The 23372-nt window shown below is 42.9% G+C and overlaps 1 protein-coding gene and 1 long non-coding RNA gene across 6 annotated transcripts in view; one reads left to right on the top strand and one right to left on the bottom strand.

The window, feature by feature from the left end:
• The window catches only part of PTPN13 (protein tyrosine phosphatase, non-receptor type 13), an 87322-nt gene extending 79414 nt beyond the window's left edge, over positions 1-7908 (bottom strand). For 4 of the 5 annotated variants that reach the window (XM_026041295.1, XM_026041297.1, XM_026041298.1 and 1 more), the window contains exon 1: positions 7863-7908. The gene's annotated coding sequence lies outside the window, so the exon portion shown is untranslated. Of the gene's footprint in view, positions 1-6954; positions 6974-7862 lie in introns of those variants that run through there. The other variant, XM_026041296.1, reaches the window with a different exon arrangement.
• An 888-nt stretch (positions 7909-8796) lies between these two features.
• Positions 8797-13214, top strand: LOC112948966. The gene is made up of 3 exons (XR_003249739.1): positions 8797-9130; positions 11677-11727; positions 13076-13214. It is a non-coding gene; the product is annotated as an uncharacterized LOC112948966 (long non-coding RNA).
• Positions 13215-23372: the final 10158 nt, after the last annotated feature.

The raw sequence follows: 23372 nt of genomic DNA, 5'->3' as shown, positions 1-23372 counted from the left end.
CTGGCACTCAGAAAATCATTATCATCAGATAACATTTAAATTCATTATTAATGTAATTCAAGAGACTGCAATTGCACTGAGAAAGTAAGCTGTTGAAAATTTAAGGTTCTCAGGGATAAACTTTCTCTCTTAAGTACACGCACTTGCAGGCGAAGTGCTTCAGAACCAGCCTGTTGGGGGAAACCAAGGTCTGACCTTCTCTGTGTTCCCGTGAAGCGGCGGTGCCGGCTGCTCGCAGCCTCTCGCTCAGGGAATCGCTGCAGTTGACTCCTCAGGCACACTGTAGATTGGAGGAGCTGGAATAACCACCTGAGTACCCGCAGTTTGACAGAATGGGACACACTGGACACTGCTGAGCCTTCCAGGGACCCAAATGTTACTGCTGAGCAAGTCACAAGGCCTGAGTGCTCGTCCCTGTTTGTATCAGGGCAGGGCCGGGGCTCGCAGGAGGCTCCACCACCAATTTGCGGGAGGACAGGGATATGCTGATAGGGCCCATTTCCCAAACCAGAGTGGAAGGAAGATTCCTCAGCACACCGCAAATGTGCTCATGCTTTCTAATGATATGCACTGCCAAAAACATAGTCCTAATACTGTTTTAATCAACTCTTACATATTACCACACACCATTTTTCAAAATCTCCCAGGTGTTGCAGTTGGCTTGTTAAATCATTTGTTCCAATTCTAGTAGCCTTTTTAAACATAAAGCACTAAAGCATTTTACATTTCAGAACTGTTATTCTTATCAGCAACGTGTGTTTTTTGTTTTTCTATTTTGTTCCATTTTTAATTTATAGGCACTTTTACGTATACACTGAGTTGTGAATGGAAGTGTTAAAAAAACCTTACTGCCAAATGCAACCTTTGGCTAATGCACACAGACAGGTAATGCTCCCTTATTTCCTAGCAGCTCAATTACTGAAAATAATCCAAACTGTATTTTGAGCCCTATAGAAGATGAAAGCAAACTAGCTTCAAAATAGCAAACAAATATGAACATCAACCATTAAAAAATAGTTATAACGTACTAAGACATCAGAAAGACATAGAATAAGGAGAAATCCGTGGAGAAGAAAACAGCAGTTATCACTCTTTGTAACTCACTATTCCAGGAAGTTTACGTATAGTCCATAATTAAGCTGCTGGAGGGATAACTCCACATCAACTTAACCGCACAACTGTCCAGTCAGCAACATATACTGCAGAGATCATGGCTCATGCATCCCTAGCAAGGCACTGACATTCAGAAGTCAGGAGAACAAGTAACACATGTATCACTGTATCAACCATTTGCTTGCCTGGCAATCAAGCCCCCGGCTAATTCAATGACGACAGATGCAGCTTTATATTGAGCCGGGATCAAGGGAGCTACTATTTCACTGACCACAATTCAGAGCACTAGAAATGGATCTTCCACTCACTAATTACATGGGAAAGACAGAGGGGCAAAACAGTCACGTCCCTTTCCTTTATACCCGAGGTAGCCTAAAAACCCAAGAGCTAAACTATGCAAAGAAACATCTCCCAACATATAAATCTCTGCTTATGAAGACCTCTGAGATTGATGTGCATTTTTGGCACACTGCTAATTAAAGTGATACTGCAATGCAACTATTTCAAGGTCAAAAAAAAAAAAAATCAAAGACCATATAAATCTTTAAAATACTGAATGTTGTAGCTTTAATGTTGTAACTTTCAAAGAAAATCCTCACTGACAAATTATCATAGAGGAATTAGAGACTCTTTTTTTATTGGGTTATTCTTATCTCCAAAGCTTTGAGACTTTTGTCTCGTTTCATTCAAGTCAGTAATAATAAACTGCCACACTTGATAGATTACAATAACAGAGCAGAACAAGAACCAGCAAGATACTATACAGTATTGATATCTTGATGAGCAATCTCTAGGCAGAAAATTGCTATCCTGCTTAACTATCTACTTATGACATGGATAAAAACCTAAATATTACAGTTCTATGCCTCCATTCCTTCAGGCAATGAGCAAGCCCAAATCACTGAAAATGGGTATGACTTTGCTAGGAAGTACTAGCACAAATATTTCCAGCAGTTAAAATATGTTTCGAGCTTTAATTTAGTCCCCTCTTTAATCCATTTGATCTTTTCAAATGAGAATATACAGCAGAAGTGGGCAGAAGAACTCAACAGCCCAGCAAGAAAGTCAGATCATACTTAGCACCAAATAAAGTTGCTTACAAGTATGAAATTCTGTAGTTAACAACATTTCAACAGCAAAGCCCTGCAGGGCCTCTGAACACCGGCTGTGCAGCAGGCACGTCATTATAAAACCAAGTCCTTGCAGCTCTCCTTGCTGACCCTCTCGCAGCACCAGGATCACAACTGTTACAAGTTTATCAGGTTTACGCCTTTTACATAGCTACCACTGCCTACATGAAACTGGCAGATAACACTAGTCCATCTGCATACACTACTGAGATGTTGAAGAAATGAATATTGAAGGGGGGAAAAAAATCCCTCATACGAAACATCAGATTAACTGCTGGGAACCAATTCCACTCGCACTACCAAGGAGTTGCAAATGAGTGTCTATAATCTCTGCGATCACGAGATAAGCCACGGTCTGTCTGTACCGGGTAATAACTTAGGAGAGCCTTTATGTTCAGTTCCTTAGGTTTTTTTCTCCAACAGGTTTGGAGGGCCTGCCCACTGCCAGAATGTAGCAGCAGCTATTAAATGAAGAAAAATAAAGACTAAAGAATGGAAACAAGACTGGGAGAAGTCTGCATCGCCAAGTATGTGGCTTAGGCACGAACACTACTTTGATGTAACAACCAACCTCTCGATGCTGTTCAATTTTGCTTCTAAAATAGCAGTGAAGTTGAGACAGAGCATGCAGCAATTTTTGTAGCTATGTGGCATAACTATAGGATTACAAAGAACTAGAATCAGTAGTTTCACACAGCAAACAGCAGTATTCTTCAGAAAACAACACTGAAGGAACTGAGATTAGTGTAATAAGGCTGCTAAAAAATACTAGTTGCACTTACATAACTGCACATACTTGCGTGTGTAAAAGCACACACACATGTGTATATCATTTATATATAAACACATATACACATAAAATTTTAGCGAAAATAGCTTTTACAACCTCTGAGATACTGGGCATAAAACTGAAGGCATCGTCCATTCCATTATCACAACAACTTTCAGAGCTAACTTGCAAAAATTTCATGAAACTTGGTAGCAAGTTACTTCCCCTATTCATCTCAAAGACACAGATCAAAGTTATTTACTAAGACAACAGGAATCAAAACAATTCTTTGGCCAGAGCTAGGAGAATGCCTTCCCCTCTAAAACATGTCCTTCCTCTGACAGAGGAGAAAGACACAAAAATTGTAAGCCTTTTCACCTACTGAAAAAAAAGTGATGGGTTGATTTTCCTCGGGGTGTTTTTTTTTATCTGAAGCATTGGACAAGCTTAAGAGACGTGTGTTCAATTCCACATTCTGACACTTATATTTTGACCATTTTGGGGTTCAGTCACATACACCTCTGTTCCACTTCTATTTACGAAACAGCAGTAAATCTCCATTCTGACAACCGCCGTTTCCCTCATCTACTTTGAGGGTCATCTGTTTGAAGCAGTAACCATAAGTTGCTGTAACACCTAATCCTAAACCTGACATTATAATTCCATCTACAAATCTTGCTAGTAATATTGAACACCATGCAGAGCTACAGTCTTCCCACTAAATATCAGCACGCAAAATGAGCAGTTCTTACATCAAGTCTCCTTTGCTCCTTGACACACAACTTGCAGACACTTCTGTGGCTTGCTAGTCTGACATATTAAATTTACACATGAAAGATAGAGAACAACAGATTGCACCGTGAGAACAAAGCCTTCTCACCTCGGTACCTCTGTGATTCTTCCAAAGGAATTTCATAAGCTAACTGGAACAGATCTCTATCCTGGTCATTGGTTTTCAAGTTCACAAGGAATATCGTTGTCCCATAGCAGCCTATTCAATTCATTAGCTTTTATGAAAATATTTTAATAGATAATGATGCATAAAGAACATGCCTAGTTGCTCACCAGGTATTTAACTAGCACGGAAGCAAGAGAAGTCTACGCAAAATAGAAACAGCACCAAAGAGTTGTCTTCTGCCCATCCCATCTGTAAATGCAAGCTTCCTTCTCCACACTAGAGGAGGAGGTGGGGCTGGGAAACTCTTCTTTCTGAAGTCCCACCCTTCTTTACAGATGGACAGATTTCATTAATAGTTAACTGGTGACATACAGCATTAACTTACCTTGGCATTCATAGCCTTCCATCCGTGCTTGTCCAAGAGAGTGACAGGTCAGGGTAATTGTTTAGGGGTATTTTCTTTACCATGGCACATTACCCCAAAATCTCCTTTATTTTAATGTCTTGTTGCTTCACAGGTTGTTTTAAAACACTGAACACAGTTTTGTTCTTTTTTTCTTTTTTTTTCCCTCAAGTAGAGAAAAAACAGTGACTGACAGAGGCTGTTAACCAGCAATTTTTCTCAAATATCCAAAGCATGGCAGCCAGACCAAACCATATTATGTTCTTTGGTTTGACCAGTCCTTAGAGAAACCACATCCTGCTTAGCAGTATCATTGATGGAATAAAACTTCCAGCCTTTTCAGATGGGTAAATCGGAAATCTCTGCAAAAGAGAATCTTTTTTTCTCATATCCCATCAGATCTGTGGTTACTCTTGGGTCACAAGGGTGCTCTCCAACAGCCACTAGAAAGACTGCTCAGTCTCCCTGACTGCAAAGGCCTAGGACCAAGAGGGTGTCTATGTGAAACCAATCTTCTGGGCCATATTGTTACATATGGGAGCATATATTTGAAGACATTTAACAAATGGCAATATTCAGAGGCTCCAGTGATACAGAGCAGCTTTGTCCAAGTGACTGGCACTTCAACAATAAGTGTCATTTAAGAATTTGCCCAATGCTATTTTATCTATCCAATTACTTACCTCTCTTGCAGCAACAGAGCACTATTAGAGTTTGCTGATTAAGATTAGAAGGCACTTTGAAGGTTTATAGTGCTATACAACTGCTAATTATTATTGTTCATACCTGCATTTGGTTGAGAAAAAAATACTGGTGCCAGTTTATTTCAGAACAGTAGCCTGCTTCACATATGAAAGTAAAAACATTTGCTTTGTTGTGGTCTTTGAAAAGTGAAATAGATAAATACTATCAGCAAGATGCTTGCAATCCTTCACTGTAATATTTATTCCACTTTAAAAGAATATGGTGAGAACTGTCAAAGAAGCAAAAGGAAAATCATCAAAACAACAACGTCAAACATGACACCTTCCTTCTCATTGAAGCACGCAAATGCTTGTGCCTTGATGATTTCCCACCTTCAGGAACCAAATCTTTCTTTCCTAGGCTCCCTCGCTGGCTTCCTTCAGGGCATTCAGAATGACAATGCTGAACTTTGGCTCTGCACAAGTCATCATCATTGCAAGGTGACTGGTTTTGGTGGTTATTTACCACGCATCCCTGTTAAAGCATGTTTCAGCTGTCAAGGGCCTGCGAAGCTGCTAACAGACTACTAGATTCCACCACCTCCATTCACAGTTACCCCCTGAACAAGTGACACTCCGCGCTCCTTTCTGCCTGCTCCATACTGCTTCAGCCCGCTCCTCCTCTCCCACAGACACCTTGCTGCTTCCTGCACACTGTTCCACGTGCTCAAGTGTCCTTGATTCTGCTGTTCTCGTAGCCTCCAACTTCTCTCAACAATCACCACAGAGCTAACCTGCTTTAATGATACCCTGTGACACAGCCGGTTTCCTACATCTTTTCTATCTGTTGACTTTTTAACCCTAATCCTCCAAGTTAACTTGTATGGTCAAAAGTTAAGTAAACAGAAACCAAGCAAAATAAACAAACAAAATCATTTAAAAAATTTTGATCACTCTAATATTACAAAAGGGTAAACACAGACCCTTCAGGATCTTGTATGGCACCTTAGCTTGAGACAAGCAAAGGAATATTCCCCAACATTAAAAAAAATCCATCTTTGAAATCAGTGTAACTGATACTTTGCCCATGGAGCTTATAATTACAAAATGAACACACTATGAAGTATACAGTCAATATTAATACCCTTAAGCACACAAGGATTTTCCTTTTTTAAAGCCATAGAAGAGCAAAAAAGAAGTTCATTGGGGGAAACATATGCTTTTCCAGTCATCAACCAAAACAGTGTGTAAAAAAAGGAAGAGCAAAATCTACAGCTCAACTTTTTAAGATAATTTCTCTCGTGATTATGTTTTTCTTACCTTAAAACACTGCCCAAATGCAAGGACTGTTTACAATCGTGCCTGTTAACAGGAAAAAAGAAGGCACTCCATATAAAAAACAAATGCCTGACATTAAAGCTGAAAAGATAGTTACGTTTGATAGCAGTAGGAGTGGTAGCAAAATCTGTTGCAACTGCGCTACCAAACAAAAGATGGTAAAACCAGATTTACTCTTTCCTCATCACTATTTCTTGCACAAGAACCTAACTATTTAAATTGTACTCTTTGTTGTATCTTTGCTCGTGTGTTATTCAAAGCAAGTCTTGCACTGTCAACTGAATGAGACAGTGGATACACAGTTTTAACGTGGAATGTGGGGTCATTATTTTCAGTATTAACCACGTCCCCGTGAGCAACTTGCACACAAATGGTGATGTGGGACTGAAACGCCCAGGAACGCATGCGGTCGGTGCCTGCTTTCTCACATGATGTTGAGCCCTCGGGTCAAAATCTGACCCAGTTCTGACCCAGATGCACCGTGCAGTATCACAGAACGCGTTCCCTTCCCATTGGCGCTTCACAAACAGACCGATCCCCACAAATGCCCCAGCTTGGGCCACTCCAACACTCCCTCCTCCAAACCTAACGCCTCGGGAAGGTGCCCTGACACAAATTACCTGCGACGACCAACTTGGGAGTTCACATGTCCCACGTTTGCTCCAGATCCCACCTACAAAACCAATCTGGTTCCCAACAGTTTCCCGGGTAAACAGGAGGGGGTACAGAGCAGCCCTTGGCGGTTCCCTATGAAGTCACCCTCTTTGTTGTTCTCAACACGCAATTTAAAGGGAATGACACAATCTAGAGTAGGAGCGAGATTATCCTGCGGTTTGCGGAGGTGTCGATTGCTACGAGATAAAAAAGCCAGCGAAACCTATGCTATTTCTCATCGCCAGCCAATACGTTTCTACTTCGTTTCTGTTCCTCCAAAAGAAAGTTACTGCAGCAAAAAAACTTGTCTGGGGATTAAGCAGGAGGGAGCGGAGGGGGGAGAAGAGGGCGCTCCGCTGGCACAAGCCGACACCCGCCCTCCCCTCACGGCAGGGCCAGGGCCCCACGCGTGTCCCGCTGTGACCCGCGCTCCGCGCCGGGCAGGGAGCCCACGGGGAGAAGCCAACAGCGCCCGCGGGGCTTTGTGCGGCCTCGCCCCGCTCCGCCCGCCCCTCACGGCCGCCCCCTCCCCCCGCGCCGCCGAGGGGCTGCGCGGCCAACGGCCGCTAACGGCGCTAACGGCCGCTAACGGCGCTAACGGCGCTAACGGCCGCCCGCGCCGCCGACGGGCCGCGCGGCCAACGGCCGCTAACGGCCGCCCGCGCCGCCGAGGGGCCGCGCGGCCAACCGCCGCTAACGGCCGCTCGCGCCGCTGAGGGGCTGCGCGGCCAACGGCCGCTAACGGCCGCCCGCGCGCGGGACCCCCCTGAGGGGCGGCTGCCGCCAGCGCCTTCCCCTTCCCTCCCGGCCGCCTCCCCGGCGCGAGGAGCGAAGCGCCGAGCGGGGCGGCTGCGGCGGCGCCGGGCGCACTTACCGGCCGCTCTAGAGGCGCCGCGGGCGCTCGCAGGGCGGCGATGGAGCCGAGGAGCCCGAGGGTTCGCCCTCCCCCGCGCGAGGCTGCGGCCGCCGCCTGTAAGAGAGCCCGGGCCGGCAGTGTAAGGGGAGCAGCAGCATCTCCTCCTCCTCCTGCCGCCGCTCCAGCCCCGGCGCCCCTCGCCCCGCACGGCGTGAGGAGGGCGGGCACGGCAGCCTTGCCCGCCCCGCGCCCGCCCCTCGGGCCTCCCGGGCAGCGCGCGGAGGCGGCCGCGCTGCCGCCCTCCGCCCCCGGCGGCCGCTCCCTCCCTGGCTGCTGCCCTCGCGCCGCGAAGAAGCTGCTGCCACAGGCCCGGCCCGGCCCCTGCCCGCCCGGCCGCCACCTCCGTGGGCGCCCCCGGTGGCACCCAGGCGGGCCCTGGCCCCGCGTCCCGAGGCGCTGCCCTGAGGCACCGTGTGGGGCAGGGGAACCCCCTCGGACGCCAGGGCCGCCTGCTTGGAGCGCGGCAGGCCAAGGGCGGCGAGGAAGGGGGAGGCTCCGCACAGACTTAGTGCTCGTGCCGAGAGCGCCGCGCGGCCTCCGGGGCGGCTGCGGCTCCGGGAGCTCCCGCCTCGTGGCGGGAGGCTGCGAGAGGGAAGAGTCACTGCGGGGAAGAGGCACCCGCCATTTCTGTTACCTGCATCAGGCGTTACAGACGGGGGGCCTTCATTCAGACATGCTGAAAAATATCCACTTTAGGGAATTTGATAGCCTGAAAACATGTTTCTGATTTTCAAAAAAACTTTTTTTTTTTTTTGAGAGGTGCAGTTGCTTTAGGAAAAAAAAATACGCAACTCTATCTGTTCCCAAACTATCCGTTCCCAAACTACAGAAGCCCCACCTCGTACCCAGTGCAGTCGTAAGAGCCCAGTGCCACAGTGAGTTGCCGAAGTGTCACTGACTTTGGCCAAGTCATAATGAAAATAAAGATGAGTAGTAGAACTAATTAACGTTTCAAGAGGCTTCAGTAATCTGAGATGCTGTTAGTTACGTAATTTAAATATTGTTTTCTTGTAATACTAGTTCCTTGACTTGATAAGTATCTACTTACATTTTCAGGTGAATTTAGTATGTTGGAATCCACACTGGCAACAAGACAAGAGCTCTTCTTGGTCCCTGTATACTTATTTATACGTTCTTTGGCAGCAGCCCACCTCTTGTTTCTATGGGTTTAGCGTCTTTCTGGAAGAAGAATTTAAAGGATGCTGAATGAATGTTGAGGAACCACGGTACGTTTTACCTTCAAACTCTGTTTTCATGCTTTATGTGGTTGATATCACCAGTTACGATCCACTTGGCCTTTTTCTTACCTGTATTTGGAGAAAGGAAGAGAAGGAGCTTTCTGTAAGGGTATGCTTTTTGCAGAGTATTACATTAAATACATCAAATGACTAAAACAGCACTTACAGATGCATCAAAAGGCCGAGCTACACACTAAGGAAATACTATCTTCTTGTACCAGAGGATGTCTTTAAAAATAGACACCTCCTCTGAAAAATGGCACCTCTCTTAGAAGATTGCAAATCTGATCGTAATTTACTTTCCAGTAAATAAGATTTAGTTCTTTGTGCTTCATCCTACTAATGAACATGTGTTTTGAACGCTATTTTCTTTAGCCTTGTAGAAGTATGTGAATACCTTAAAAGAGATCTCATTAGACTATTTTTTTTAATTAAACATCTTAAGGAAACTGGGAGCTTAGGACCAATGAAACAAGTTATTTCCCTCTCCCCCTATTGCGCATTTTAGAGCAATGCAAATACATGGAAAACATGGCCCTAACTTTAAAAACTTCTTATGTCACTGAAAGACCTAAGACATTCCTAAGACTGACACCTTGGATTATCTCCACTGTGGAAAAACTAAGTGGCTTGTGTCAGCGTGGTACTTCTGCCCTGAATCGTGAACACTGTGTCCATTAGCTGCAAGGAATAACACAGCAGTGCTGTAACTTAATAGATTGCCGAGTGAGACTTTCTCCTTAGCTGTTCAGAGGAAGTTTCCATGCTAACCAGACTTACAAAACCTTAATTTTTCCTCTGCAGAGAATGCCTGGCAACCAAAAAGACTATACTCACTCCACCATACAAATCTTGAATCACTGACTCACAACTTTTACTCTGTATGGTTCAGCTTTGCTTTACAAACATGCCAAATCATGCTATTTTTTTCTTTTTTTTTCTTCCCTTTTTTTTTTTTCTTTTTTTTTAAACTTCCTTAATTAATAGGTGTCACTGTGTCTAAACTGGGGGACTCAGGAACACCTCCAAGTTCCTGGTTTGGGATGTGTGCCTGGCCACACCCTGACAACGTATTAGGACAAGACCTGTACATAAACTGGCACCCTCCCTTAATCTCATACTTGTGGGTAACTTAAAACCTGTGTGCCACACTCCTGTGTATGTTTAAATGCCAGTTTAGAGGAAGACTGCAAGTCCAAATCTTCATTCTATTAAAAAAACTTTAAAAAGGCAACTCAAGAGCGTCTTTGAGCAGCTAACATGCAACACCTTGGCCCATAAAAGGCTTAGTTTCTGTGTGAGACTACATGACATGTCCTTATATTACCAGAAAAGCACTAAGGAGCTGAAGTGAAGGAACTGGTTCAGAAAGAAGCAGCAAAGAGAAATAGGTTCCTGGAAAGATTTAATCTCTGAGAAAGATCACGACTTGAGAGTACAGTGACTGTCTGGGATTTTCAAAAGCGACAATTAATTTTGGGTGTCTCCTGGTTTTGGTGCCCAAACAGGACGCACTAAGTGGTGTCTGAAGTTCTGCAGCTGGATTCACAAATCTCCTTTGAAATGTTAGCCGTTTTTGTATTCTTTGGCTAAATGACAGTCAAGGAACAGGGAGAAAACTGCCTATAAACATTTGATGAGGCTGAATGCCAGCAAGAGAAAGAAAGTATTTTTGGTCCCTGTCTGCGATGCAATCCTTTTGGCAGACTGATAACAGTGAGGCTTTGAGTTCACTCAATAGCCTATACAGGTTACAATTGTAGTAATGAGGCCTGAAACATATATGAGACTGTAATTACACTTGAAGCGTGTAAGCAAGAGAAAAAAAAATAGAGATTTTACTAGAAAGTTTTTTTTTTCCAACCTTAAGACTTATGGCTCTCCAGGATAATCTTCAAGAAAATCTAATTTACAGGAGCTAATTAGCTGTAGGTACTTAAAAAGACAGACTAGTCAAAATAGTAGTAAATATACAGTAGAGAACCATCTTGCCCAGACAGAAACTGCTTGTTGGAGCAAGTCTTTTCTGCCTTCAGCTTTGGAGTCTCTCTTAATGAAGGTTTTGTTAGGGACTATTACAGTCAAGAGTTAAATCAGAGAAGCGGAAGAGAGACATTAAAATGTATGATGAGCGTAAGAGAAAAGAAGTTGTTTTTATTTGAGATTTGAAATGAGATGAAGGGTCACTGAGGCTGGGCAACACACAAAGGCTGTCCCAGACGACAGCCTGTTTTGCAGAAAGGGCTCTCACATCAACAGTAGCTAGATTGTGTGCAGGGACAGAGCAAAGTGGAGATGGGGAGGGGTGGGGGTACGGGGAGAAGAGATGGACTGTTTTCCAGAATTGGAGAGTTGCTGTAATTCCATAAGGGATAACTCTCAACTGACCAGATATGAAAGGCCAGACAAGACAATTGGGATTTTGAATATTCCTTTGTTGTAGAACTCTCTCAAATCTAAAGGCATTCTATTTATCCTCAGCAGATCTGCTGTTCTGTTCTCAAATCTAAAGGCATTCTATTTATCCTCTGCAGATCTGCTGTTCTGCTGCTGCAGTGCAACTCAGCATCAACCCATGTGCAAGCGTGAGTATGACTTTTGTTGAACACAGTAACAGCTTCCTCCTTCACGTCAAGGGGAGCAGGATCTCACTTGTACGAATGACAGCTTTATATTTTCTAATGATCTTCAGGATCTGAAACCCACATGCTTATCCACTGGTAAATTACACATTGTTTGGGGGATCTTTCCTTGCTTATGTCTTAATGTCATATATAGTAAAGGTTGCACACTGGTTATTTCAGTAAATTGATGTCTGCAGTTTAAAAAAACAAACAAACAAAAAAAAAAAAAAAACCCTAACATAGCTCCAGGAGAGCACTTAAAATTCAAAATGTTCAAGCTTCATTTTAGGAAGCCTGTAAGCAAAGCTGTTGAAAATGGACCAGGCAGCAGCCACTTGGACTTCCACGCTAAATCACTTATCATATTTCTAAGGAATCATGGAAATGACTGAAAACCATTTCTTTTTATAGTAATGAGTGCATGATCTTAAAAACAATTGGAAGCATAGCATTCACTCGGTGACTCCGATGGTAGCAATAGCATAGCAAAATTTTCCCAGTTAGGAGATTGTTTTTAGCATTTTCTTTTTACGTTCACAGAGCCATATTGTCAGGGATAGATCTAGGCCATGAAATTTTTTGGCAGCAGCAAGACATACATAAAGAGATGGCTCAGAAACAGGTGGTACGATGAGACCTTAATAAAAATGAAAATGTCCGTGGGTGAAGAGATAACGATAGAAGACAAGGATGCAAAAGTTTCTGTGAAATCATTAGATGTTCTGAAACAGCCATCAGAGAAAGGTTAAAGATATGCTTGAGGGAAACACAGTGAGGGAGTCACAGAATTAAACAGGCGGAATTCCTGTAAAAATCTACTGCAAGAGCTATCAGGGAGACAGAAGGGGGAAACAAATCCCTATTGCTGTGTAAGTACTTTACACCTTCTGGTGGCACCAGAATTGATTTCTCTGCACAGCAAAATCTCTTCCATCTGACTGCAAATCTCTTAAGGGTGTTATTCCAATCACCCCACCTAGTTCACTGGAGTAAATCCAGAGTGACTACATGGAAATCTGTGGAATAACTCCAGATTTACACTGACATTATATTGACAAGAATCTGATTCTCTACAAAACAGTGCCTCGTATTTATACTGCACGCTACATTTCTCACTTGCATTTCTATTCACATTTGTTGTGAACAAGATACGAATTCATTTGGCCAAGAAACTGCTTTGCCCCTAAGAAATGTCTCTATGTTCTTAGACAGGAGTTATTTAAGGATATTTCTTCGCAGTTTTTGTACAAAGATGGTCTTGTGAAAAAACAGCTGCATGCTGGGCTATCAGATATTTTTGTCTAACCAGGCAAAACTGAAGCTGTCAAACTAAAGGGATTCAAGTTGCACCTCAGAAGCTACAACTCTTCCAAAAAGGGTTGCCCACTGAAGTGAGTTACTTTTCATGTTGTTGGAGTAGCAGTATGTGCCTGTGCCTTCAACTGCATTTTCAATTGCTTGCTATCAGCAACTTTTCATGGTAATATTACTTTTTTTGTGTGATCCATTTACTGGTCAGTTTTGCTCTCATGACTTTTAAATTAAGTGTCTTTAAAGAAAAGAACCCCTCACATAGAGAGAGTGGCAACCCTTCATTCTGGTAAGTTTGTCTTCAGTAATATACGTGCCACTGCAGCTCACTTGTGTGAATTGCATGCAAACATCTGTAGACAAGTTTCACAATATTATTTTAATCACCAGAATATATAAGTAATTTAAAATTAGAATATAAGTGTATTTCTAACTTTGATCGGGGTTAGAAATTTCTTTCCTAGTTCTATTTTGCTTTGTTACAGTGCTTCCCTTAATAACACGCCGCTGCTTTGTTAACTGGAAATTGCATTTGAGGCAGCATGCTGGGCAGTTTGTGCTGTTCCTATTGCTGTTGTACTACATATTTCCACAACTGGAAATCTTAACTGAATATATAACAATCATTAGGCCTAAAAAGAAATTTCGTTAGTATCGCCTGATCAGAAACTACTTTTAGAATAAGTGAAGACAGAAAACAGCTTGCAGGAGAAACACCCTCTTGGCAAGTCTCTGGCTTGCAAAAGAAACCTTATTGCTCGATACCCTACAAAGGGAGGACGTTGCAATTTGGTCAGGTATTATAAAACACTTCATTTTCTATTCTGGCTTTAAATGCTTGATTGTATGTGTTCATGTGTCATTGTATCCATGATAATATTTTGACATCTGTAGCTTTTGCCTCTTGAAGCTTTCCAAGCATGTCTCTATGTGAGGGCGCGAAACCTCACCATTGGCGGGGAACAGTCATATTGGTTCTTCGTGACAATAAACAGAAGACTGAGGCACGACGTGACATATTCAGGGTTACACGGGAACCTTGCTGCAAATTTCTGGAAGCGGAGAGCAGAGGTTTTGACTCCCAATCCCACACACTTCCTACAGAGGAGCCAAGAGACCAGTGGGAATCAGAAACTCGCTTTGTCTCTGAAAGGTTTTCTGCTGACTACGCATAGTAACAGTCATTCATCTGTTTTCATTTCACTACCATTCATAAAACATCCTGTACTATACTGAATTTAAATCATGCTCTTTTCTTCCTGCAATTTTGGAGATTATTACGTAGAAGACTATTATTTAAATTTCAAAGGGCTTCTTTGTAAACTACTTCCCTATGGTGGAACCACTAGTTTATGCTTTTAAATAAAATATTTACTCAGCACATTTAGAAATTACAGGGCATCGCATGCAAGGAGAAGTTCAGGCTAACTTTGCAATGGAATTTAATGCCTACGAGTGGAGTTGGAGCATGAAAATATTCCGGTCTTTTGTGTAACTTTTGTCCTGAACTTGAAATTCTTCATCCTGATACCTCTGTAACTAAGTTTACTGGTGATACCCAATTATTGCAGGAAGCTCATTGAGATGAGCTTTTCTCTTTGTTTGGCAGCTTGTATTTTAATGATTACCTGCACAAAATATCCCATATACTTATCACATACCTAATTACCGCCCTATACTCACAGGCTGCACGTTATGCAGTCGGTTACAGTCACTCCTCATCACTCGTTAGTGTTGGCTGAATCCCTTACTGGGAGCAAGGACAAGGATGTGCTGGTCCCTTCCTTGTCACAGCACCATTAATTCCCACAGTCCTCAGCTCAAGAGAGCTGTTTCAAGTGTTTTAAGTCATACTTAAATGGAAAACTATCTATTTTTTACCTCGTTGTAGGATTTGACTGTCCTGTGCTCATCTCTGTGGAATTTATCACACTGCAGAAAATAATACTGCCCCCGGGAAGGCTCACTCACCAAATGCTTCGGAGGGGTATGTTCAAATCACACAGCATCCTAGTAAGTCATAATCATGTCACCAAAGCTGGAGGAGGAAAAAAAAAAAAGAGGTTTTCATTAATAGCTTTCTTATTACTTGGACTACACTATTGCATGACTACTACATATAACATGGTTAGTTCCCTGTGATAAACATACGTGTAGATCCAGTTGGGGTCAGACTTGGAAACTGTCAGTATTTGAAGAGCCAAACAGCAGCGTATGTTTCCCCACAAGATTTTCTGATCCTCTTGTACCAAAGCATGGAGAAATAGCTTGACAACATAAAGAACATCAGACTTTTGCTGGGCTTGGAAACAGTGTGATAGTGTATTTTCCCATTACTGGAATTCCCTATCTTGTTAAAAAAAAAAAAAAAAAAAAAAAAAAAAAGCCGTCACTTTTTCACCTACAGTCCTTGCGCAGAGTAGGACCCTTTCCACAATCACTCTATTTTTCCTGAGGAAGGTGTTGGCCACACCTCTGGGATGCTCTTCTTTTTCCCCCATCTCTCCCCAGCCATAAACTTCACATTTAGGTGGAGATGGGCACTCTTTCTTGAGCAGAGACACCCAGACTACTGACAGGCCACACCACAGATGGTGGAGACCCTGAGCTCCCAACCCACGCTGTAGACAGCAGCATCTTGCTGTGACTGTGCTTAGCCTGTGAGGAACTGGGAAAATGCAAGCAGACTAAGCTAGGCATCTCTGCTGTGCTCTGGGGCTTCCCAAATAAACTGTATTGGCTTGGCAATCTGGGAAACACTAGTACTGTAGGAGTTTCAGTGAATCGTTAGAATTTGAAAACCATGGGGAGAGAGATCCTTGACCTGCAACTCGCACAGATAGAGAGAGAGAGGGTGGCCAGTTTGCATTCAACCACGAGGAAGGAAAAGATAGAAACATTAGGAAAAACAAGCAAACAAATAAACAAACAAAAACAACCCACCCCCCAAAAGAACAACTGTCTAGTACCTTTGATTCATCTCCTGTTCCGGAGATATTTTCAAGACAGTGCACTTTAAGTGCACTGCGACCCCATCTATCACTCATTTATCTGGTTTGGATGACACTTAAAATGAAGCTTATGATAAGGGGGTTTGGCATGGACCATTTAGTGAGATTCTGGCCAAAGCCCTTAGCTAGTTATGTTCAGGAAAAGGTCTATTTTCTATTACAGGAAACAATTTGTTGATGACTATTTCCTTTAAAACTTCGAAGTGCAGCCATGGTCTCAAAGGCTTATCAGGCAGAGCCTTGAGAAAGCGAGCATACATTACGTACATGCAGGCAACAACATATGAAGGAAGATAACTGACATATTTTAATCCAAATGAACTTATCCTCAATAGATAACAGTAGGAATAACATTAGATAGGAGTAACATTAGATAGGAAACTAGCAGAGAAAATATGAGCTCTAAGAGTGTGAGTAAAACCTGAATTATGGAAAAAGTGTTTATTTGTAGAATACTGAATTTGAAAAAACGTATCCTTTCACAATTCCTAGGAATAAATTAGTATTTTTTTTTCCAAGTAGCCTTAAGATCTCTACTTGCTGCTGGCAGGTTTGCCTTATACCAACAAGAGCAGCGTGTTTATGTAAGTAAGCCTGACAAGTTCTTTTGTTTGAGACACCTACCTTTTTTTCCAGAGTCAGTGGTGCAACTATCACGTTGTCTTTTTAGTTTTTCCTAAAGAGAAGAAGACATGCTATTACTCAATTTCCATATGAATCGACTCCCTGCTTTTCGGCAGTAGACCAACCTGTGTCAGGAAACGCTCACCTGTGTCCTGGTGAGTGCAACCAGGCTGAGAGCTGAAGTTATTTTCATTCAAACTCCTTGAAGTGTTTACCTGCAGAAATCAGCCCTCTCTCATTTGTGACTTGTCTGCATGTAGATTGTGAGCTCAGTTTATAAACAGTCTGATTAGTAGCTATGGGTATAAACACAAGCTGCAGGATGTATTTGTTGTATTTGTTCAGAGCAAGCATAGTATGGACTGTGGGACTGTAGAGCCCAACCAGATGCTATAGCTGCTCTACCATAATTGCGTAGCCCACATTTTGGAGCTAAAAGCAGGTGCACCTTGCAATTAAGAAAAACCAAACTTTGCTTGTTGGGCCCTAAATCTTAATACCTTTACACTGAATATCTTTATCCTTCACATAAAATTGTATTCACAAACAAAACAAACAAAAAAAGGAGGACCACAGCAGTCTTAAAATGTAATTGGGAAAGCGCAATTAAAAACTGAACTCCATCCACAGGTAAAGTGTGTGGGAAGGCGTTTTTTCTTCTCAGAATCTTTTGTAGTTGCAGTTGCCCTCGTGCTTCACAGGAATAAACGACGACAACATTGCAGGAAGGAGATCATAATTTAAAAACGAAACAGCCATGAACCAACAGCAATAAGCCACTGCTCACTTGGGTTGAATGAATGTACTTCCTCTGGACTCAATCAAACCCAGAGGAGGGCTTTACTGTTCTCACGGTGCACATGCAGTTTTCTTGGCTGGTGTAAAACAGCACAGCCCAGGAGACTTCTCTGGAGGCAACTGCCTCGCAGCAGGTGTCCCATGTCCATGGGCAATGTGAGCTGCTTTTGTGACTTGTGCTCTCCAGAAGATACGTTTGTGCTGTGCAGTCCACGTTGCAATTTCCTGCCTTGTCAGCTGGGTGCTGTCCTGCAGTTACTGTCTATCCTGACAGCCCTTTACAGCTCCCTCTCATGCGGCTTTTCTAAAACATTCCAGTTGCAGGAAGGTGACAGCGCTGTGGCAGAAGTACCTTCTTGCTCCAGAAAGCAGGATGAGATCACCTTGCTCACAGTCCTTCTTGACATTTTTAAACCTTCTAAAACTTGCTCTCCAAGTACTCCTAACTCCCTGTAGACATGTATAAACTCCCTCTATAGACTTTGAGCATCCTGTACATTTCTACCCACCTGCTTATCTCTCTCCATCTTTTTTTCCATCCTGGTCTAACTGGGAGTTGCTTTCACAAATAAAGCACCAACCATTTGATTTTTTTATCCATAAAATCTAATTTTAAAACACTTATTCTAAGTGCGTTAGGCTAGTCCAATGTCAATGTAATTCTTCTCTCTTCCTAGTTTCCAACCTTCAGATACAGAGAGAGTAACAAAAATAACTTGGCTTTAGAAAATGGAACGTGTTGCATTTTCTCTCTGAAGGGAGCTGTTGCAAGTGAGATCATTTACTGGTACTGCCATAAATAAACCCAAGTCAGTGCAGCTACACGGGTTAACTCAGCCTGTTAAAACCCAGAGTAAAGTCCTTAGTGCCACTGCTTGTCTAATTATTACTGAGGAGAAGGTCTAGAGGCTATTTTTTCTCATTACACCTCTAGAGTGCTTTCAGTGCAGAACACGAGCAAAGCAATAATCCAAGGGCAAATGCTTGAGTACACTTCTAACCCTAACAACGGGTTTAACTCCATGGTTTTATATCCCAGGAACACATTAGTGTGTCCCTCCTCACTGCTGTGCAGGTGGCTCAAGTGACTTGTTCAAGGAAGCAAATCTGACAACTCAGTTGCCTGGGCTGATGTATTCTTGTCCCTGCTGCATAACTGGACTTGTGTTCCTTGCCCAAGGGACTGCGCTCCGAGGCACAGCTGGTTCGCTCTGCAGAAAACAGAAAATGCCTCCTGCCTTGGACTTGCTTCAACTGATAAAAGAAATAATGTACAAAAAAAATCGTATCATCTGAAAATGCACATGAGTTTACCACATAACTGAACCTTTAGTGTCTGTCTAACATTTTGCCAATGGCATGCTTGGATGCATTAACTATACTGCATTTCATATAATATTCTTTATGTACCTTCAGTGGAGCAATGCCTTTGTGGCAGAGCTGTCATGCCTTCAGCACGAAACCTGTGACAAAATCCTCGGGCTCCTTCAAAACACCAAAACAGAGAGGGGTCTGAAAATCTGGGTGGTCACAGTGCTATTCCTAATGTCTCTAATACTGTCTGGAACTCTGGGGCTGCCACTAAGCAGAAATACACTTCAAGGAAAGCACCAGATGGCATTAACTATCCCAACGTGCACTGTGTTTACGTCAGCCAAATCTTTAGCAAACAACCCATTTTTGCCTCTTCTTCCCTTGTGCAGATTTTTTTACTTAAAGCAAAAAACTCAGTAGATTCCCACAGTACTGGAAAGTATTTACAGATGCATTTTCTTTGCATGATTTTTTTGCTTTCTTTATAATTAACCTCCTCTCTGTTAGTGTCTCCTGCACACTGTAGCATTAATAGATGAATTAAAAAATAAAGATGCCCTTACCTCCACTTCTCCTTTTTGTAACAGTGCAGAGTATCTTTTTATCTTGGATAACACATTAATAGTCTGCATCACAGATTATTAAAGCAGGGAGGCCCAAGCAGGTTTCGTTCAAACTGAATTTAAGGTAACAACAAACCTGCATCATGACCATAATGAAGGTTCCCTAACTAACATCTTAGCGTCATTAATAGGCAATAACCATGAAAGTATCTTATTACTGATGAAAACGGGTGGAGAAGAGGGAAACAATTAGATTTCTGCATATGTTGTTGAATGGAAATTCATCCCTCCTGGCAGGTTTAGCTCTGACAACTCTCACTAGGTCTCTTGACTTCTAGGCTATCTATGATAGCCTTTGAGTGACAAATTCCTCCAGTAAAAGGTTTTATCTTCCCCTCTCTTTGCTGAATCCATAAGGTACTCATTTGAGAATGAGCTCCTGTAGAGCTTATGGACAAGGTCATGGAGTCAGCTGCTCGTTGGTCTTGTCTCCTTCCATCTCATTTCCATTTAGGCTGTTCTAAGTCCAAAAAATCTTGGGAGTCTTTTCCTCATTCTTCTTAAAGATCTTGTCAAACTACTGCATTATTTACCTTAGAAAAAGAGAAATTAATGAGATCATAAAACACAGTCCAAATCATGTAGACCTATGCACTTCCCTCCAAAACATCACTCTGAGTCTTGATAAAAGGACTGCTAAGACCTCTCCTATATTAAGAAAGATTTAACAACTGTGTGTGCAACGGAGATGAGCCGAAAGAAATAGTTAAGACGAATATCACAGCAACATACCTCTAATATCTCAAAAGCAATTCAAGGTTGGTATAATCCTACTGCTTCTCATGAATCAAATAATACAGCAACTTAAGTTGTTCTGAGCAAAGATTTCTGCTATCAGAGACCTTGGATTATTTCTGGAATACTTAATGCTAAAAGGAGAACAGTCTGCCATGTCACTGCACCTCTCTCTGAAATACAGCAGGAAGCTTCTATGTACATCTTTGACCCTTCTGGATTGGTTACATATTAACATGAATTGTTCTTGATTTTGAGATTTGTCAGACTGCTAGGGGGGGGTTTTATCAAGTAGCTCCCAATAAAACGAGCTGAAAATGGGCAATCAAATCCCCTTTCACTCCCCTTAATGGGAAATGCCTGTCAAAAGCCCCTCGGCAGCTCCGGTAATCTCGGCTATCTAGTTCAAGTTATCAAAGTTAATCCTTAGCCCTCACAATCATCTCTCTACATCTGTGCAGTTCCTCTCCAGAGAAGCTAACTGCCGTTAATTATTTTCTCTTGCAACGTCCTGGAGAAGTAGAGGGATCCGATTCCCTTGGGTTAACAAATTTATAGCTGAACAGACATCTTCGGAAAGTGAACCTCAGTCCTGGTCCAGTGATGATTTTAAGAGAATTCTTGCAGTACCAGTTTGTCCCTTTCTTTGTGGCATTACTGGTAAAATACTCCTGCATACTTTGTGTACTAATATTATACATGACATTGGATTTAGAAGATACACTGTTTTTGAGGCTTATATTGGGGGGAAAAAAAAAAAAAAAAAAAAAAAAAGAAAGAAAGTATACCTTCATCTAACCTAAGGATAGTCTCACCACTACCCAAACTTTTATTCCAAATGATTAAAACACTTGCAGGGCATATGAGAAACTCCTTCTTTAATTCAAGAAAATATTAACTAGTAGCACCTTGGAACTTTGAAAAGAATCAGGGAGGAGGAAAAGGAAGACAAAGGGAATATAAAACAGGATGAGGTCGGTCCAGGTTACCTTGCAGAGAGCCTTGTGCTGATCACTGCACCTTGCACCTCACTTGCTCCCGCAGCCTGGGCCAGTGTGGGTGGAATCGCTAGAGCCAGCGGGGAAACGCAGGGACAGGATGGACCGGGTGTCCTGGCAGCTCGACAAAAATACCAAGTGTTAGTTATTAAAACCACAGGATACTCTGCGGCTACGCTCCGTGTGCCAGTCAGTTTGTTCATGACCTGAAAGAAAAGGTATACATGATTTTATAAGCATCTAACATCAACATCCAATGACTTCTGGACTTCGGTGTATAAAACCCAGCTTTGTTTTTATCTTCTGTGAAAAAATATGCTGATGGTGTTAAAACTTCACAGTACTTAAGGGCTGATGTTGTAAAGCATCTGAATCATTAGCACAACAGTTGCAATCAAAGCACTAACATAAGTATAGCTCATTTCTTTATATGGTCCTTGAACACCAAAATACTTGATTATGATTCTTGAAAAGAAAAAACAAACTAATTCTTGCAGTATATAGTGTTCTAGCTCAAAGGATTACTCAAGTGTTGCTTTTCACTTTTGGCCAGACATGGCTGAATATGATCTATCAGATCATATGCTTACCACTCCCCACAGACTGCCTGCACAGACAGAAAATAAACACACCCAGTAGCTCTAAATGGAAAGGCAAGATCTCTTTTTTGTCATCCTCCATTGGATAATAATCATTTATTTGATAATATATGATAATATCCAGCAAAGGCAGGGCTCAAGAGGTGAAAGCAGTCTACACTCTGGTTCCGATTTCAAAGACATGTTTTTATTTTAAGCACATACATAGAGTATCTGTTCATATAGAGCAATTTTAAAATCTTGACTTTTTTTTCTTTTACCTTTTTTCCTTCTAAAGAATTTATAATTAGTTCAGGACAGGAGACATGGGTAGGTCATGTCCTGAAATGATACTTTTCCACCAAGCCTGGCAGTGGTGAGAATGGAGCTGAGAGACTCCTGTGCTGCGTTGCTGTAGAAGATCTGTGCATTCACCTCCTCCTCCCGCCGGAACAGGATGAGTCACAAAAAAAATCACAAAAGATCTCAAAAAGGAAAAAAAAAAAATTGGGTACAAAGATAACAATAAGCAAAAAAAGATTTTTTTTTTTTTGTATGAAATAAGAACTACATTTAATCTCAGCAGTGGACCACTTTCGTTCTCCACCTCCATGTGTTTGAGGTTTGACCTTGTGGGAGACCCCCTCATTCGGGCCAGTCTCCTCGTGGTGCCGGAGGAGGTTTGGGCTGGGCAGGACCCTAGGGCTGCGCCTGCACTGCTGGTGGTGGCCAAGGGCACCGCACCCACGTGCAGGGGCGACTGCAGGGAGGGCAGGAGTCTCCCTTGCTCACCCTGCCCTTAACTCACTGCCACGGTGGCACCCAGGCCTGAGGTGAGGAGGGGCCTGCGACACCGCAGCACAGCGCACCCCGCTCCTGCTGAATTTTTGTGCTGAATGGGGATGACCGGGTTCTGGTGCATCCAGGATGCGAAGGCAAGGGGCTGGGTGCGGTGTGTAGTTCTATCAACTTTACCTTAGTTCTTTTAATTGCTCTTTTAAATCCTGTACAGTCAAAGCATCATTTTTCTCCCAGCTTTGGGAGCTCTCTTCCTACATTTTTGTTTTCAAGTGTGAAACTTCCTGGAGGAATCGGTCAAAGCCGAATTAGCTACTTATAAAAGGCCTCCCACGGCAAAGCAAAGCCTAGTTCTTAGCCCATATGACCATGAGCATTCCAGCTCCTGTTCCCACATCTCAGGGAGGACAGCAGATGCCAGCTGAAGCACAAACCACAAGCTCAGCTATTTGACATCAGAGGCCACGGTGCCCAGAAGAGCAATTGCTCCAAGGCACCGTGCAGCAACTGAGAAGTCCTCTTCCCACGGACAGAAGGGGTGGGGAGGCCACTGCCTCTGCAGTGCCAAACCAGCAGCTCTCTCCGAGCGTGGCTGCAGGCGTTGGGCATCCCCACGTTCTCTCTTCCTGCCTGTGCTGAAGTCTGTGGGTTTGGACTGGCAGCAGGTTTCTTCCACTCGCACAACAGCACCCAGGGTTTTGAAACTGACTTCACACCTGGGCTGCAGGTGAAGGTCCCATTCAGGGTTAGTTCGAACTATTTGCCTTCAGGGATGGCTGTTAAAGAGCAGGGGCTGCTTTGCGCTGTTGTGCTGGC

This window comes from Nothoprocta perdicaria, unplaced genomic scaffold (assembly GCF_003342845.1).
Source record: "Nothoprocta perdicaria isolate Ctin4 unplaced genomic scaffold, notPer1 scaffold_281, whole genome shotgun sequence".
NCBI classification, from domain to species: Eukaryota; Metazoa; Chordata; class Aves; order Tinamiformes; family Tinamidae; genus Nothoprocta; species Nothoprocta perdicaria.
Note: the sequence above shows the minus strand (reverse complement) of the source record. Positions and strands in the feature narration are given on the sequence as shown.